This window comes from Cupressus sempervirens, chromosome 2, assembly GCF_028749045.1.
Source record: "Cupressus sempervirens isolate cs-2001-9-10 chromosome 2, ASM2874904v1, whole genome shotgun sequence".
Lineage (NCBI taxonomy): Eukaryota > Viridiplantae > Streptophyta > Pinopsida > Cupressales > Cupressaceae > Cupressus > Cupressus sempervirens.
The window spans coordinates 109,761,631-109,782,509 of NC_143119.1; positions in this window are offsets into that span (position 1 = coordinate 109,761,631).

Sequence of the window (20,879 nt, forward strand, 5' to 3'; positions counted from 1 at the left end):
TTTGATAGGTAGGCTCACTTCCTTTGAACTTTCTAACTTTGATAACTTCAAATATGAGAATGTTGAATATTCTTTCAAAGCTAAACTATCATTAAAGGAACCTAAATAGAAGAAGAAAAAAGTAAAATATGTTTCTAGTGATAGAAATATAGATGAGGATGATGTAGAATAGATTAAAGCTCTAGTAGCAAGGAGATTTCACAAAGGCAAATGAAAATTCAAAGGTAAGCTACCTATCATGCATTTTAATTGCAATGAGGTTGGTCATATTCTTGCTAGATGTCCAAATAAGAAGAACAATAGAACTAGAGACAAGTATAGAAGAAAAAGAGAGAAGGACATCAAAGATTAAAAAGAAAAAGGCAATAAGTCTTACTAAATTTTAGCATGGGAAACCAAAGATGGATCTGACGACCATGATGATGAAGTGGTGTATGTTGCAATGAAGAATGATTCTAGTGAGTATGATGCAACTACACTAGTATCCTATGTGAAGGAGAGTGAAAAATGGATCATTGATAGTGGGTGTTCACATTACATGACTAGAGGTAAAAGTAAGTTCATTACCCTGAATTATTATGATAGAAATAGTGTAAGGTTTGGTAATGATGCACCTGTTTAATAAAAGGAAAATGATATATCAAACTCATAGAAAAAGATCATGTAGGATAATGATTATTATATTGATGGGATTAACTATAATTTTATGAGTGTTTCACAAATGAATAGTTTAGGGTCCAAAGTTGAGTTTGAGAACAAGATAGCAAAGATCTATGAAGCTAATGGGAATCTAATTGGGATAGGTGATGAGACTAGAGGTAATCTATTTTATCTTGATATGAGTGATGCTATTTTTCTTGTTGTAGAATTCAATTATGTGTGGTTATTACACAAGAGATTATGTCATGTTGACTTTGATAACTGTAATACCCAAAAATTGGTTCATTGCCATGATACCAATTTTGCTCTATTTCTGATAATTTCTAAGTCCTATTCTAATAGGCAATTCTCATTCTGCTATTCGCTACTTGACTTAATTTTCAGATGCAGAAAACCCTAATTTGCATTCATCATATTTCTTATTTAATTTCTATAGTACGCACTCATATAAGTCGCATTAAACTTACTTGATTTAATTATAATTTAATTATTAAGTATTTATACTTTAATTAAATTATAATTATATCCTAAGGCTAATGTACTATGGAATAAAATTTATTTAATTTAATAAATACGCCTATCTTGATTAATTAAATGTAATTATTTAATTAAATAGGAAAGGTATTTCTAATTAATTAAACGAAATTATTTAATTAAATCGAGTACTTACTTCTAATTAATTAAACAAAGTTATTTAATTAAATGGGAAGCCATTCCTAATTAATTAAATGAAGTTATTTAATTAAATAAGAAAAGTGTCTCTAGTTAATTAAAGATTATTTAATTAAATAGAAAAAGTAATTATGAGAGCATATCTCATTTTATTAAATTAAATATATCAACAAAATCTCTCTTCAGTTCAAAAAGGGAAATTTCCAGTTCACTATTGATCAAAAATGAGTTAAATCAATTAACTCCTTTTTCTACTCAAATTAAATCAATTAACTCCTTATTTTACTCAAATTAAATCTGTTAACTCCCTTTAATTTGGGAATTCCCTTTATGACTGAACCTCATCTTCAATCTTGACCATTGATCCGAATTGATCTCAACCGTTGATGGATTTCAGGAAAGTCTATTTAAGAGACCCTCATCTCTTCATTTTAGAGGATGAATTTGGAGATTTTTGCATCAAATTGCTGTTGGAATTCATACTCACATTTGCTCATATTTTTACATACATTTTACATTCTTAGTTTAATTCTCATCTAGATTTAATATGCATACATTTTAGCATAGCTTTCTTTTACATGTTCTTAGATTAAACATGCATATCTCATTCTAGATTAATCTACATTCTCATATAGATTAGTTGCATTTTCTTTCAAATCCTTCATTCTTATAGGGTCTAGTTGCTTAAACACCTGAATTTGAGGATATTTGATAGGCAAATCCCTTTAGATGGAAGGCAACAAGTCACTTTGCAGGTTGATTTTTGGATGAACAATCCAATGTTTATTTCGGGATGAATTCGCATACAATGACCGTGTTGAAGTGTGTGTGTTAGCAGAGGCCACATATTCACGCATACATTTTTGGTGCCCACTATGCGGCCCAAAAATTAGTTTTTCTGGAATCTTTCTATATTTTTTAATTATTTTTTTGTTCTCTATCTGTACTGTTCCGTACAGATTCAGGAATCTTCACGCGAGATTGTTCATTTTTGCACGAGGATCCAAAATCTTCGTGCAAAGATTCTTTCTGCATCACGTGAGAAAGTTCTTTGGCACACGAAACTTTGCATGAGACCTGTTTCTTTGCACGAGCCAAATATAATTTTGCACGAGCTGAATTTAATTTCGCGCAGGTCGTAAAACTTCTTCGCACGGGCTGTCAAGAATTTCGCACGAAACTCTACTGACAGAGGCATTTTTTTTGCATTGATTTTCATATTTTATGGTTTTTCTACTGACTGTTCATAGTTTCTCGTGTTTCTGTGTTTTCTAATTTTTTTGGAACAGCATAACAGTGATTTCTGAGAAAATGGGAAAAGCATGATAAAGTCACTAAAAATAGGTAAAATCTACTAAGCGCGTTGCGAGGATCACCAGGTAACCTTCCTCAGCTAATAACACTTCATTTGGATCTAAAAAAAACATCTCTTGTGTTGAGCTTGTGTGTGTTTCCTTCCATATTTTCATTTTACAACACATGCATAATTTGATACTAGGGTGTGATCTCTGTTATTATTCATTTAGTAGGCTTAGGTACTAGTGATAGATTTAGATAGCTATTTTGGGTTATTGGACTCGCTAATCCGCCGGCCCCTCGTTCCACCCTGTGGTTGCAAGATTAGCACCACGTTAAAGGGGAGGGGTCTACAGGACAGAATCGTTAAAGGCTCCACTAGGCAACCCTTTTGTGCTTTCTAGAACTCACTAGTTTCTAAGTTGTGAACTCGTGTTAGCTTGTGTGAGGGGTTAAATGTTCCACATCTTTAGACTCACCTCACATTAGTTAAAGCATTAAGTGTACCACCTTGTGCTCTTTGATTGCTTTTGGATAGATTTTCTTTTAGAAATTAACATCTGTACACACATATAATTAAGCCCCCATGAACACTATTCGTGGATCTTGAGGGAGTGGGTTCCTAGTGAAACTCCTCTCTAAGACGGATTCCTTATAGGTGGGGAGGATACTTTGAGCATCTCGTAGATAGATGAATCTTTGACTTTTTGATTAAGGTATCCTTTCTCCGGAGAGGTTGATAGATCACGGGGAGATGATATCATAGATCTTTAAGAGATAATCTTAGTTTAGCATGTCAGATTAATCTATCTGTTTTGATTGGGCTAAAGGTGAAAAGGTGTCAAAACCTCGAATTTGGAAGCTAAGTCCCCTTGTGGTATACTATTGTGAGTCGATCACCTTTAGAGAGGGTTAACTGTAGTAGACAATCCCTCTACAAGGAAAACTGCGTTGACGGAACCTCAAGCGGTAATAGCCATTTTTGCCATGGTAGTGACAACTGCTATATAAATGTCCTTGTGGAAGAAATCTCCATGGGTGTGGTTCATTGTGGGTTGTCAAATCTCCCTAGCAGCTCTTGAAGATTAAGTTCTCGGACTGTGTCAAAACCTTGGTGCACCAGGATTGGAGGTCACCCCTATCAGTCATAAAAGTTGTAGAGTCAAACCATTACTAAAAACCTTAGAGAGGCCAACTTTTATTTTCTAGAAATGTATGCGTGAATATGTGGCCTCTGCTAACACACACACTTCAACACAGTCATTGTATGCGGATTCATCCTGAAATGAACATTGGATTGTTCATCCAAAAATCAACCTGGAAAGTGACCTGTTGCCTTCTATCTAAAGGGATTTGTCTGTTAGATATCCTCAGATTCGAGGTGTTCAAGCAACCAGACCCTATAAGAATGAAGGATTTGAAAGAAAATGTGACTAATCTATATGAGAATGCAGATTAATCTAGAATGAGATATGCACGTTTAATCTAAGAACATGTAAAAGAAAGCTATGCTAAAATGTATGCATATTAAATCTAGATGAGAATTAAACTAAGAATGTAAAATGTATGTAAAAATATGAGCAAATGTGAGTATGAATTCCAGCAGCAATTTGATGCAAAAATCTCCAAATTCATCTTCTAAAATGAAGAGATGAGGGTCTCTTAAATAGACTTTCCTGAAATCCATCAACGGTTGAGATCAATTCAGATCAATGGTCAAGATTGAAGATGAGGTTCAGTCATAAAGTGATATTCCCAAATTAAAGGGAGTTAACAGATTTAATTTGAGTAAAATAAGGAGTTAACTGATTTAATTTGAGTAGAAAAAGGAGTTAACTCATGTAACTCATTTTTGATCAATAGTGAACTGAAAATTTCCCTTTTTGAACTAAAGAGAGATCTTGTTGAGATATTTAATTTAATAAAATGAGATATGCTCTCATAATTACTTTTTCTATTTAATTAAATAATCTTTAATTAACTAGAGACACTTTTCTTATTTAATTAAATAACTTCATTTAGTTAATTAGGAATGGCATCCCATTTAATTAAATAACTTTGTTTAATTAATTAGAAGTAAGTACTTGATTTAATTAAATAATTTCGTTTAATTAATTAGAAATACCTTTCCCATTTAATTAATCAAGATAGGCGTATTTATTAAATTAAATAAATTTAATTCCATAGTACATTAGCCTTAGGATATAATTATAATTTAATTAAAGTATAAATACTTAATAATTAAATTATAATTAAATCAAGCAAGTTTAATGCGACTAATATGAGTGCATACTATAGAAATTAAATAAGAAATATGATGAATGCAGATTAGGGTTTTCTACATCTGACAATTAAGTCAAGTAGTGAATAGCAGAATGAGAATTGCCTATTAGAATAGGACTTAGAAATTATCAGAAATAGACCAAAATTGGTATCATGGCAATGAACCAATTTTGGGGTATTACAATAACTTGGTCAGTATTAGTTACATAAAAAGAGTTAAAGTTTTTCCTAAATTGAAGAAACCTAATAATATGATATGCAAACAATGTTAGTTAGGAAAGATGACAAAAATTTATTTTTAAAAGTAATATTGACACCTTTAAAAAATTCTTGAGATTCTTCATACTGATTTGTGTAGACCAATTGATATGCAAAGCTACAAAGGTGACAAGTACATTATCCTATCTGTTGATGATTATTCTAGCATGATGACATTTATGTTTCTAAAATAGAAATCTAATGTTTTCCAAATGTTTAAGTGTTATGTAGCTAGAGTTGAAAAAAAGACATGCAAAATATTGAAATTTCTAAGATCTAACAAAGGTGGAGAATTTACATCAAATTAGTTAGAGATGTTCTATAATGACAGGGGAATCAAAAGAAAGACATCTACACCTAGGACCCCTGCACAAAATGGAATTGCTAAAAGGAGGAACAAATCTATAGTGGACTATGTTAGGACACTCATGATGGAGAAGAATGTCAGTTTGACATATTAGAGAGATACTGTAAGTACATCTATCTATATCTTGAATAGTGTGCAAGTCAAGAAAGGTACTCATTCAATACCTTTTGAATTATGGTAAAGGTACTCACCCAATGTAAAATATTTTAAGGTATGTTGAAGTAAGTGTTACATTCTTAAGGATTTTAGGAGTGGAAAATTAGATGCTAAAAGTAAAGAAGGTATATTCCTTTTCTTTTCCACAAGAAATAAAGCTTACAAGTGTTTAACTAAAATGGAAAAATTTGTGGAAAGTACAAATGTAAAGTTTGATGAATATACAGAGGTACATGATGTTGAACCTATGAAGTAACCTGAGGAGTACAAATATTTTGTATACTTTTATGAAGGTATGTCTGCTGGTGAAGATACTGTAAATCAAGTTACAAATCAATAGCAAGTTGCAGTGACCGCTAACTCACATATAGTGAATGTCAAGTTACTTTCAGGAACTAAGTTACATTCAGGAACTGAGTTACAGTCAGGAACTAAGTTGCAGATAGAAGATGAGGCACATTCTAATTTTGAGATAAATGTACATGGAAAAGATGTTGAATTACCTAATAGAGAAGTACATAATGATTCTAAAATTGACTGACCTAATGAGGAAAGAAGAGTAGAACCAAGATTGTCAAAGTTTGTCAAAAGACATCACCTTGCTAAACAAATTATTGGAGATAAAGATCCTAGACCAATGACAAGAAACATGATGAGAAGTGATACATGGTTTTTGAATATGCATGAGACTAAGATAGTGAAAGATGCCTTAGAAAATGAGGATTGGCATAAATTTATGAAAGTAGAGATTGAGTAGATTGAGAAAAATAAGACATGAACTCTAGTTCCTAGATCAGAGAAAAGAATGTAATTTAAACCAAGTGGCTGTACAAGAACAAGTTAGATGAAAATGGGTAAGTTACAAGGAATAAGGTAAGATTAGTTTTCAAAGGGTATGCACAAGAAGAAGGAATAGAGTATGGAGAGACATTTTCCCTTGTTGCAAGATTGGAAGGAGTAAGAACTCTGCTTGCTTACTCTACATAGAAAAGCTTCAAAGTTTATCAAATGGATGTGAAGTCGGAATTTTTGAATGACATATTTGAAGAAGAGGCTTATGTAGAACAACCAGAAGGATTTTTTGATGCTAACAATAAGAAGATGGTATGTAGACTACACAAAGCTTTATATGGTTTAAAGAAAGCCTCAAGAGCATGGTATTTTTGGATATAATTGTTCAATTGTGTGCTATCTTTGATGTTACAAAAATGTCATATCAGTTATCAGTTAGAGTCTACCAAGCTCAGTTGGTCAGCATAGCAAATTTCAAAGACTACTGAGTGTTCCTAGAAATTACTCTATGGAAACAATTTCTACTAAGCTCACTCAGTCATCAAAGGAAAATGAGGAAGAAGTTAGTGGTAACTAAGCTCACAAGTTTAGAAAAGGAAAGTCGGTGTTTACCTAGTTCATTCGGTCTCCAAAAAATTTTGTAGATTTTGTAGTGTTCATCGAGCTTTAGTTGATTAACACTAAAAATCACTTTTGGAGTAGTGTTTACCAAGTAGGGTTGGCCAATGAAGGATTTCATTGTTTCAAGAAATAAAGCTTAATTATTTTATGTAATAATTGTAGTCAACTAATTTAATGATTATTGATAATTGTAACTTGTAAATAAGTTGACTTGACAATTCGAAAGGTATAAACAAAAGGTCAAGCTATAAATTCTAAAGTGTAATGAGTGAGCATGCAAGTGTGTTGATTATGTGAAGAGGAAAGTGTGAGAGAATTTTGAAGAAGGATTAGATATCCTTGAGGAGTAGAAAATTTGTATTCGATCAAAAGAGGATCTAGTAAAGCAGAATAGATATATATATCAGCAATTCAGTTGCATCTCATTTAGGTCAATTCATTGTTACTTTCTTACCATTGTAGCAGTGATTTCTAATCTCTTAATAGAGTTGGTCTAATAGCCATTTTGTAAATCCTCTAACAAGGTGATGATTATATTGAATTGTTCTAAAGCCCTCTAGGAAGGCCACCCCTAGTCGGGAAATTAAATCCTTTAACAAGGTCACACCTAATAGTGTGTTTTGTAACCTTTAACGGGATTGACTTCTAATAGGGCTCACTTCATAAGAGTGAAAATTAGTAGCTAGTCACTTGGTGGTTTTTCCCATATTGGGTTTCCACGTTAAATTTTGTGTCTCATGTGTTCATGTTATTTTCTTTATGGTTTCATGTTAATCACTGTGAATGATTGAGTTCTGTTAAAGATAACATACACTGCATCTACCAAGTTACAAAAAAAATTTGTATAGCTACAGAGTGACAATAGTAACTAGTTTTATAAGACATCTAATGGATTTGTGGATTTTTTTTTGTGGTAACTGATTCACCTCCCCTCAGTTACTCCATCTATATTTTCAACAATTGGTATCAGAGCATTTGGTGCTTGCAAGAAGGATTTCAAGGATCTAAGCTAAAGATCAGGATGTCTTATAAGAGAGAAATTCAAAGGCTTAATAGGGATAACTTTTCAGCATAGCAAGGTCTCATGAGACTCCATCTGACTTCCACTGGAGATACAAGATTGAAATACCTTGATGAAGAATATGTAACTCCTTCTAGTACATTATACGTCAATGACATTGCTAAGAAGAAGACTTGTAATACCATGATGATAGACATTGCATCTACCCTAAGCTATGAAGAATTTGATGATATTAAGGACTTCAAAACTACCTTTTCCATGTGGAACAAGCTAAAAGATATCTATGGAGGTGATGATAATGTGAGGATAGCCAAAGCAGAAAGTCTAAGAAGATAATTTGATCAGATGAAAATGAGAGAGGATGAAAACATTGCCAAATATGTTGAAAGAGTCAAAGCAAATGTTAGTGCAATCAAAGCTTCTAGAGGAGATATCAAAGAGGAAATAGTTGTAAGTAAAGTTCTTAGAACATTTCTTCCCATTTATACAATTAGAGTTTTTGCAATTTAGGAAAGAAGATGTGAAGAAAATCATAAGATAAATTTAGAGGCCATGGTAGGAAGATTAACTACATTTGAGCTAGATAACTATGACAACTATGTTCTAGCTTCCAAGAACATTGAATCAGCATTCGAAGCCAAGCTTTCACTCAAAGAAAAGGGCAAGAAGATAAAAGATTCTTAGTCAGAAAGTGAAGAAGAATCCAAAGAAATTTTTGACAGTGATCTTGAAGTAGTTGAGGCTCTACTTGCAAAAAAATATTCTAGAGGCAAAAGAAAATATGAAGGTAAGGTTCCCCTAATCTATTTTTCATGTGAGGAAATTGATCATATTGATGCTAGGTACACAAACAAGAAAAACAAGGATGAGAAGAAAGGTCACAAGTGCAATGGCAAGAAAGACTTCAAATCATTCAAGGACAAAGGTAGGAAAACATGTTTCATGGCTAAGGATTCTAAGGATTATGATAATAGTGAAGATGAAATTGTTTACATTGCTATAAAAGATGAATTTGATAATGATGAGGAAGATAAGATGGCACTTATCTCTCATGTGAGAAAAAATGATACATGGATCATAGATAGTGGTTGTTCTCATCATATGATTTTTGACAAAACAAAGTTTGAACAATTTGAAGATTGTGATGGTCATAGTGCGAGATTTGGTAATAATGAACCTTGCTGTATAAAAGGAAGAGGAAGAATCTCACTAACTAAAGAGCTTGTATGTGATAATGCCTATTGGGTTGAAGGACTAAAACACAATCTATTGAGTGTGGCACAACTAATCAATATTGGATTCAAGGTGGAATTAATGCATGGAAAAGAAAGACTGCTAGATGACAAAGGAAAGTTGATTGGATTAGGCATACAAACAAAAGGTAACTTGTTCTATCATGAACTTGGTGAATGTTCATGTTTTATTGCTCAAGTTGAAGAAAGTTGGTTATGGCACAAAAGGTTATACCATGTGAATTTTGATAACATGGTGAAGATAAGAAAATTCAGGAAAGTAAGAGGCATTACTAGTATAAAGAAACTTGATGTTGTTCTATGCAAGAATTGTTAGATTGGTAAGATGGGAAATACTAGCTTTAAAAGTAAAAATTATCAGTCTAAAGGTATCTTGGAAATTGTGCATATTGATTTGTGTGGACCTATTAGAATTAAGAGCTATACTGGAGAAAAGTTCTTCATTCTTTTTGTTGATGATTACTCTAGAATGATGACTATGATGTATTTGAGAGAGAAGTTAGAAGCATTTGATAAGTTCAAATGGTATTTGGTTAGAGAATAAAAGGAAATAGGGAAAAAACTAAAATGCTTGAGATCAGACAGAGGTGGTGAATTCAACATCTTTTGCATTGAAAGAGGAATCAAAAGATAGGTATCAACTCCTAGAACTCCCAAGCAGAATGGAATAGCTAAAAGGAGGAACAAATCTATATTGGATTATGCAAGAACTCTAATGATTGAAAATAACATTGCTATCAAATACTAGAAGGAAGCTATCAACATTGCAGTTCATACCCTTAACCGAATATAGTTGAAGGACTCATTCAAAAACCCCTATGAGTTATGGTATGGCTATAAACCCAATGTAAGTTACCTGAAAGTATTTGGAAGTAAATGTTACATCTTGAAAAAATCTAGAAAAGGTAAATTTCATGTGAATGGTGATGAAGGCATATTTTTTGGATATTCTTGCAAGAGTAAGGCATATATATGTTTGAATTTATGTACTCACAAAGTCATAGAAAGTACACATGTGAAAGCTGATGAGTTTGCCGAAAGGAATGAAGAAGAAAGAAATAAGGAACTAGAAGAATACAAGAGATTTTTTTTCATTGAACCTAATATAGTGCCAGACATATTTGTCAATTAGGAAACTTCTACTCCTAAGTCTTTAGTCACCAAGTTGCAAGAAGTTCAAATTGAATTGCAGGAACCTGAGACACATTTAGATGCTACCGAGCCAATTCTTACTGAGTTTTAAGGACCTGAGTAGCAGTTAGATCAACCAGAGCTAGAAATTGAAATTCAAAATGAAGATAGTGGAACTCAATCAAAAGGCAAGGAACGTATATTGGTTGAGTATGTTAGGAGACATCATGCACTAGATTAGATTATTGGAGACAAATCTGAAGGTATGATGACAAGAAGTAAGCTAAAAAGTACTTGTTTACTTGCTAATTTTGAACCTAGAAATGTCCAAGATGCATTGGAAAATGAAAGTTGGATTGAAGTTATGAATGGAGAGATAGAGCAAATAAAGAAGAACAAAACATGGACTCTTGTACCTAGGCCTAAAGATAAAAATGTGATTGGAACTAAGTGGATATTTAGAAATAAGTTGAATGAAGATGGTAAGGTATCATGAAACAAAGCTAGACTAGTATGTAAAGGCTACTCCCAAGAAGAAGGAATTGATTATGGAGAGACTTTTGCTCCTATTACAAGATTGGAAGGTGTCAAGACCTTACTTTCATATGTTGCACAAAAAGGATTTAAGGTATATTAGATGGATGTCAAATCAACATTTCTCAATGGTATTTTGGATGAAGAAGTCTACATTGAGCAACCTGAAGGTTTGGTTGATCTAGACAAGAAGGACATGGTCTGCAAATTATGCATAGCATTGTATGGCATGAAACAAGCCCCTAGAGCATGGTATGAAAGATTGCATAACTATCTTATTTAGATTGGTTTTTAGAGAACTAATGATAATAGTAGCTTCTATATCAAGGAACAGATAACAAGATTTTTTTGGTAGAAATATTTGTGGATGATACTTTGTTTATAGAAAATGATGATCAATGCAAATAATTTTTAGAGCAAATGAACAAGGAATTTGAAATGTCTATGTTTGGTCAAATTAAATTCATTTTTGGTCTTTAGATTCAGCAAAGAAAGAATGGTATCTACATCACTCAGTCAAAATACATGAAGGAGATACTCAAGAAGTTTGGCATGGAAGATTGTAAACTAGTTGGGATTTCCATGTGTACTGGACTAAAGCTTACCAAGGATGAAAAATTAAAAGAGGTAGATCAGACCTTATATAGATCAATGATTGGAAAGTTACAGTATTTGGTTCATACAAGACTTGATATGGCTCTTGCAGTTGGTATTGTAGCAAGATTTTTAGTAAAACCCAAAGAAAATCACATGATGGAAATCAAGAGGAACTTGAGATAGTTGAAAGGAACTAAAGATTATGGTCTATGGTATAAACTCAGAGGAAATCTAGATTTAAAAGTGTTCACTGATGCTGATTGGGCTGGTAATCTAGATGACAAAAAGAGTACAAGTGGTGGAACATTCTTTCTTGGAAAGAGGTTGGTTTCTTGGACAAGTAAAAAGTAAAATTGTACATCTCAATCTATAGTAGAAGTAGAGTATGTTGCAACAGTGGTAAACTATTCTAATATTGTTTGGTTTAAGAAATTATTGGAAGGCATGAAGGTGGAGATCAAAGAAACAATTGTTATGTTTTGTGATAATACAAGTGCAATTAACATATCAAAGAATCCAGTAATGCATTCCAAAACCAAGCACATTGCAATAAAGTATCACTTTGTCAGAGAATTGGTGCAGGATAAGGAGATCAAATTAGAATATGTCCATACAAAGGAATAGATTGCTAACATATTCACCAAGCCATTACCTAAGGATACATTCTTGTATCTAATACGTAAGCTAGGGGTCATTCCCCTATCTAAAGCTCACTAAAATAAAGTTTTAGTGATGCATCAATAGGAACCAAATTGAAGATCTTTTAGTTGATGCAGCATAGTCATGGAAACATTGCATATGAATCAGTACTCAAGGTACATTGTTACTCATTTGGTATGTGTTGTCTTTGGTATGTTTTTTCAAAGAGGGAGTGTGTACTATCATATCTTTCTAAAATTTGAAATTTTTTTTGGAGAGTTTTCTATTTAGAAAAGAAGCTATGTAGTTACTTCACAGAGGGAGATTACTACATTAGAGAATTTTATGGCATAAACTCTAAGAGGGAGAAAATATATATCAGAAAAAGATTTGTTTTCAAATTTCATCTGCTGTGACATGTTGTGTTGCCATCAATGCCAAAGAGCGAGACTTTTTGATACAATTGTTCAATTGTTTGTTGTCTTTAATGTTACACAAATGTCATATCAGTTATCAATCAGAGTCTATCGAGCTCAGTTGGTCAGCATAGCAAATTTTAGAGTCTATCGAGAATTCTTAGAAATTACTCTATCGAAATAGTTTCTACCGAGCTCACTCGGTCATCAAAGGAAAATGAGGAAGAATTCTATGGTAACCAATATCACAAGGTTAGCAAAGGAAATTTAGTGCTTACCGAGTTTACTCAGTCTCCAAAGGATTTTGCAAAGTTCACAGTGTTCACTGAGCTTCTTTTGTTTAACACCGAAAATCACTTTTGGAGCAGTGTTTACCGAGCAGGGTTGGCCAATGAAGGATTTCATTATTTTGGGAAGTAAAGCTTAATTTTTTTATGTAATAATTATAGCTGACTAATATAATGATTATTGATAATTTTAACTTGTAAATAAGCCAACTTGACAATTTTTAAGGTATAAATAAAAGGTCAAGTTGTGAATTATAAAGTGTAATGAGTGAGCATGCAAGTGTGTTTATTATGTGAAGAGGAAAGTGAGAAAATTTTGAAGAAGGATTAGATATCCTTGAGGAGTAGCAAAGTTGTATTACATCAGAAGAGGATTTAGTAAAGTAGAATAGAGATTTGTATCAGCAATTCAGTTGCATCTCATTTAGGTCAAGTCATTGTTACGTTCTTACCATTGTACTAGTGATTTCTAAATCTCCTAATAGAGTTGTTCTAATAGCCATTTTGTAAATCCTCTAACAAGGTGATAGTTCTATTGAATTTTTCTAAAGTCCTCTAGCAAGGCCACTCCTAGCAGGGTGATTAAATCCTTTAACAAGGTCACACCTAACAGTGTGTTTTGTAACCTTTAACAGGGTTGGCTCCTAACAGGGCTCACTTCAAAAGAGTGAAAATTAGTAGCTAGTTACTAAGTGATTTTTCCCATATTAAGTTTTCACATTAAATCTAGTGTCTGATGTGTTCATGTTATTTTCTTTATGGTTGCATGTTAATCACTGTGAATGATTAAGTTCTATTAAAGATAACATACACTACATCTACCGAGTTACAACATTTTTCTGTATAGCTACCAAGTGACAGCAGTAACTAGTTTTATAAGACATCTAAGAGATCTATGGATTTGTTTTTGTGGTAATTGATTCACACCCCCAACCCCCCCTCTTAGTTACTCCATCTATATTTCCAATATGTATGAAAGGCTTGACAATTATCTTGTGAAGATTGGATTTGAGAGGACTGATGATAACATTAATTTTTACTTGAAGACAAAAGGAGGTAAAGGTATTTCACTAGCTGTAATTTGAGAATTAGTAGCATGTTATTGGTGGTTTTCCCAAATTGAGTTTTCACATAAAATTTGTGTCAAATATGTAATAGAATCTATTATGTTTCATGTTTCCATTTTTGTAAATTTATTTTGACCTAGGGTAGTAACCTACAAAGATTAAGTATTGTATGATCTAATGGATGCATACATGATAAGGTTTCATGGATATGGATCTACTAAGCATTGAAAAGTTTTATTTGTACATCTAGACCTTGGATAACTGATTCAACCCCATCTCAATTATTTTAAAGAATTCCAACAAGAAGTTCCTACATGGTATGATGCATAAGCATATGTGTTTTGCTGCAATTCCAAAGAAGGTAAAGAAGAAGTAGAAGAGGTATCTGCAAAAGTTGCATATTTATTGGAATAGTTCCCAGATATTGTATCTGATACTATAACTAATCAACTAATATCACTAAGGATGATTATTCATTAGATGGTCTTGATTCTAGGAGCTATTTTTCCAAATAAGGAAGCACATAGAATGCCACTATCAAAAAATGTAGAATTGAATAGACAAGTGCACAAGTTCTTATAGAAGGGGTTGATTTGAGAGAGTCTATGTCCATGTGTAATACTAGTTGCATTAGCACCAAAGAGAATAGAGAATCAAGGATGTGTGCAAACTTGTAAGCTATCAACAAGATCAGAGTCAAGTATAGATGTTTATTGCCATGGATGTATGATATTGTATACTACTTAAGTGGGGTTCTATGTTTGAAAAATATAGATATGAAGAATAGGTACCATAAGATAAGAACTAAAGAAGGAGATGAATTGGATATTACCTTCAAGACAAGGGAATGATTTTATGAGTTGTTAGTCATGTCCTTTGCACTAACCAATGTACTAAAAAAATTCATAAGGCTCATGAATAAGTGAGTAAAGGAGTTACTAGGTAAGATTTTCATTTTTTACTTAATTGATATTTTAATGTTTAATAAGACATTGGAGGAGAACATCATGCATACTTGTAGGGTGTTTGAGAAGTTGAGTGAAGAAATTTTTTTGATAAATTTGAAGAATTATAAATTTGTGAAAGAGTTGGTGTACCTAGGATTTTTAGTTTTAGCAGAAGGTCTAAACATGGCCTTGAGAAAGTCAAGGCTATCCTCAAATGGCCTATCCCAAGGAGTGTTGTAGAGGCAATATTTTTTCATGGACACACTAGTTTTTACAAAAAAAATTATCAGATATTTTAGTAGTATTCATGGACCTTTGACTAAAACAATGATAGGGGATAGAATAGGGTTTAAGTGGATTGTAGGAGTAGATAAGAGTTTCAAGTTTTTTGAAACAAAAAGATATAGAAAAAATTGTTTTAGTACTTCCAAATTTTAATAAGGTGTTTCAAAAAGACTTTGATGCTACTGGTATTCGAAAGTAAAGTCCACCAAGATCAGTTATAGGGGGGTGGGGGGCAGAGTAGAATTAGTTATCCAATTAATAAAACTTTTATCAACCTTAATAAATATAAAACATGTAACCAATAAGTGCAATAAGCATAGAAAGATCAGCATATACAATAAAACTAGATATCTAAACTACAAAAACCCTTGATCAGAGGGAAAACCCTAGTGGGGATGACACCCACAAAATGATGTACTAATATATTGTTGGAAATATTCAAGATATAACAGTTTACTAAGAGGGGAGGGGTGAATCAGTAAACATAAAATCTTAAATCAATTCAAATTAACCAGTGAAATATTTAATCACCTAATCTGCAGTATGTAGACATTCATAACACATAAGAACAGAGATTTTGGTGACCCAGAAACCTTCCAAAATAGAAAGTAAAACTGGGGTGGGGATGAAACCCACAAATCTTCTTTACTGCAATAGGAAGTTAGCCGGTTAAGGCATACAATGATCACTTCTAGTGATCTGCCCTGTTAGGAGCATAAAGGATTGTTATATCCACCTTGTTAAAGGATTTGAAACATACTTCATAAGTATGCACTCTGTTAGGAGATTTAGTACAAAGACTGTTAAGTCTACCCTGTTAAAGGATTTATAAAAACTGATTCACCTGTTAGAATGAAACAGTGGATCTGAATACAACTGATTGCTGATAAGATCCGCTATGCTCTGATTGTCCTTGATATGACAGATAAAACATTTCTGCTCCAATGCTGACCTTGCTGAAAACCTTCAAAATTCAGCTTACATGCTTTCGCACACATTCTTCACATACTTCATATACATCACATACTTTTTGAATGATACAATACATTACATATATATACCATCCAAGTTAAAATTACATGCAATGGTCAGCTGAATAAAAGTAGACAAAATTTAACTGAGTCGGCCAAATAGCAAAACAAACTCGGTAGAACAAACTTCTTTGTTTACCGACTGAGCTCGGTTAACACTGAGTCCTATGTTAACCGACCGAACTCGGTTAAAACTGCATCCGTCTTTACTCAGTTAATATTGAGTTCTTAATTAACCGACCGAACTCGGTTAATGCTAAGTTCTTAGTTAACTGACTGAACTCGGTTAATACTAAGTTCTATGTTAACCGACCGAACTCGGTTAACACTGAGTTCTATGTTAACCGACTGAACTCGGTTAACACTGAGTTCTTCTTTACTCGGTTAATACTGTGAGAAAAGTGTTGTCACTAATGGCAAATAACTTTATGCCAACAATCTCCCCCTTTGGCATTAGTGACAAAAACAATTATGTATCAAAGTTTATGTACAGAAATTGACATACATTTCAAAAAGTTTCCAAAATTGTAGATCTTATTAGATGTATGTCTCCCCCATACAATATGCACAGTATTTACAGATCAATACATATATCTTTGCACGGATAGCTCTGAAGTTCTGAAGTTATGTCTCCCCCTTTTTGACAATAATGCCAAATAACATATTTTTACACTGAGATTTCAAAATGAGAGAAAAATTCTGAATGTACCTTGAGAATAAGAGCCAAAGTCTTATCCCAATTTTCTTGCAAAATTTTGCTGGAGGAGAGTGCAATTTGAATTTCTGCAGAAAGTTCAATCATATGATCTGCAACTGAGAAATTGTTGTCATGAATCAATGTTCTGGAATGAGCAATATGCTTTTGCATTGAAGTCATGACAGGAAGAATCATATTCTGGATATCTATGAGAGTAGACCTGATTCTTGCTTCCTCTCGTAGCAATTCTGCCTGTTTCTCCGACAAAAATCTTATTTTATGATGATGGGATGAACTTGTACTGAGGTCAGATTGCAGCACTTGGGCACTGACCTTCATATCCTCATCAATTTTATTCAACTTTTCTTTTATATCCTTGGTATACTTAGTAACATCACAGAGTTTTCCAAAAAGTGAAGTTACATTATTAAAAGAATTCTCAAAATTATTCAAAATTGTAGACAATTCTACCTGATTTAATGCAATATGCTGAGCAATGTGCTCAAGCACCTTATTGTCAAATTTCTTCTCTGCCTTTTCAATCAACTTTTCTTGGCCGGAGGTATCCTCATTGAATTTGTTTACAGCCTCTTCCAACTGAATCAAAATGTGTTGAGTAGAATCTACTTCAACACCTATAGCCTCTGTTATAATATTTTTAGCACTCTCAATGATGCTATATTCCAGATCTCTTTCATGCCGTAGCTGTTTCTGCCTAGCCTTCTGCTCTAATAGCTGACTGAGCATTCTCATTTCATCAACTGATGCTGTATCAAGATCTATTTTAGGAAGGATAATTTCCTTATCCAAATCAATTTCCTCATCCAGTGTCTTGCTGGAAAACATGTATCTTTTTGCTTTTCCAGCAAAGACTCCATCTTGACCCTTGTGAACTGAGACTATAGTTGATGAGGCAGGGCTGGCTGATAAGACTGGAATAGGACTATGTAAAGGAAGACTAAGAGATGTGCAAATGGTATCAAAAATTGATGTTTCTGTACAGGATGGAGTGGAAGAGCTAATAGTTGCCAAAATTTGATTAAGAGAAGTCAAAATTGTAGTATCTGTAGGTACACTTATTATACATTCTGCAGTAGAGGTTGATGTGCATGATGAACTTACTGCAGAGACTGATGGAGACTCAGTTAATGAAGGTGGCTACAGCTCGGTTAATGAAGTGATTGGCACTTGCATAGATGGTACACGGAGCTGAGAGGACTTACCAGTAGAAGCTATTTCCATAGTTGATGTAACTGTTTTGGATGGAGAGTGTGGAAGAGATGCAATGACTTCAGCTGCAATTTGTACTAGATCTTCTTCCACCTTTGCTTGTTCATCTTCTTTCTCCTCCATTTCTTTTTCAGCTTCTTCTTCCTCTAATTCTTTCTTAGCCTCTTCTTCCACTTCTAACATGATTGAATGAAGATCCTCTGGAATATCTTCAATATCATCATCATCTTCATCATCATCACTGTTGTCAATGTCCTTGATTTCAACAGTATCATCACTGGATTTTTGTAGATGATAGATGTTTTTCCACATGTTTGTTGCATCATTTACCACATGTTCAATGTCTTTGACAAGTATCAAACAGGTGTGGAATCTAATCATCATATTGCCTTCGTGATCTTTCAGTGATGCTTTCACTTCAGCATTAGTGAAACTCGGCAGGAGATTCTTCAGTGTCTGCTCATAGATGTCTTTTACAGTCTTGGTTGCAGCTTCCCATCTGATTTGCAACCTCTCCAATAGTTCTTTGGAGATCTGGGAGGCTATCTGGTCTGGTGAGTATTTCCATTTACCCATCTTGTTCAGTACCAGTTCCTCAATCTGCATCTTTTCTTGTTCTATTCTGGTTTCAAACTTCAATGCTTTGAAGTTTGTGAAGCTAGCACCTGCTTCTAATTGCTTCAATCTATCCTCAAATGTGAGTGGAGGCTTAACAAGTACAGGTTCTTTCTTTCCTTGTCTTGTTCTCCTGGAGAAGACTGCAGAGGCTTGCCTTTTAGGTTTGGTGATGATCACCTTGCCTTTCTTTTGTTGAGGCTCCTTTTCCTTGTCTGACTCGGTTTCCTCTTCTTCTTCTTCGTCTTCTCCTTTGCCTTTTGTTATCATAAGAGAGCCAACTTCCATCTTCAGTTGGGTTATCCTTCTCTTTCCTTTGCTAATGGCCTGAGGGATTTTAATTTGGAGCTCAATTCTGGCCTTAGCTTGATCATATGTTCCAAAAATTGGTTGCCTTGGGTCTACTGGTTCATTCACCAGTGCTTCTATGATATCCCTGGCTTCGTCAATTTTTACCTCATAGGGAAGAGGTTTCACCCATGCTACTCGAGGCCTGGCTGCCTGAATGTATACCTTGTCGCAATCTACCATGAAGCATATGTCTTCCTTGTATTCTTCAACCAGTTTGGGTGGAATTCGGAACCTATGATTCATCTTTTCCTTAAATTCTTCAAAATAGTTATCCAAAATAATATCAAAATTTTCACCTAGTTCTGCAATGAACTCGTTTATCTGATAAAGAATTGGTATATCTTTTCTCCATACTATTGATCCCTTTGATGGAAAAGATTTCTGAATATAGAAGAATAAACAAATCAAAAGCGAACCGAATTTGCAGGGATTGTTCTTGGAGGTTCTAATGCTTTCCATATTCTTATTGAATTGGGATAAAAGTAATTCTGATAAATCAAATTCTAAATTCTTCTTCACTATTTTGTACGCCAGATCCACAGCTTCACAGGGTACACTGTTTGGACGGCTTGAACTATAGATTTTGTGAGCAATGAAGTGAATGCCAAATCTCAATTTGATGTCAGCTACAGTATTCAGCTTAAGTCCCCTACCATCCCATTCTGCTTGGGTCAGTTTCTACAATTCCTCCCAACCTAGGGTTTTGGTAGACTTGGCTTTTCTCAGCATGGGGAGTCCAGTAATTTTGTTAATCATTTTCTTTGTGATGAGCACTGGTTGCTCTAACCACAATTGGCCATTGTGAACTCGACTGAGTACATACCTAACCCATTTAACTTGAAATTTCCTTGGCAAGTGTGAAATGTGGGTTAACCCTTTTGTTTCAAGATGCTTATGTTCGGGTTTTAGGTTTCCATCTATGCTCATTTCACCTAGGGCATTATCAATTTCTAGGTTTCCAAGTTCTTGAATAGAGCATTTAAAATGAGATCTTATATCATTGATAAGAAGTACCTTTGAAGGAATTTGAGATTGGGCACCATTAGGGTCCAGTGATTCTGCAATAGCTGGTGCTAATTTGAAGTTCGGCGCCTTCCATTCCTCTCCTTTAACCAGCATTTCTGAGCCTTTCTTAGTCTTAGAGCTTCCACTTCTGGATGCCATTGTTACTTGGTAGGTGTAGAAAAATTCTGAATTGATTCTTTCGCTCTGAAAAATTCGCTCGGAAATGTCTTAAGCTCGCTCTGAAATTGCAGAAAATACCTTAGCTCTTTGTTCGCAATAAAAATTTAGATCAAATTTTGCCCCTTTTGATAACAAATTTGCCATAAATGTTTTGGTACGATGGCAGAAGAAATGACAGGTTGTCATCCACTAGCTCGGTAGATATTATCAACTCGGCGATCGAAAGAGAATATTGAAGTACCGACCTTACTCGGTTAGGTCACGAACTGACCTTGCTCGGTTGACACAACATGGTTAATGAAACTTAGTTGTGACCGACCGAACTCGGCAAAGTCTCTTACCGACTCAACTCGGTAACTGCTACTCGGTTAATGAAGCTTTGTTACATCCAACCAAACTTGGTAAAGTATTGAACCGTCCTGGAGTCAGAGTGTATCTACAATACTAATTTGATCCATCTTCTTCCTTTGGAGCTGCATAGGATAAAT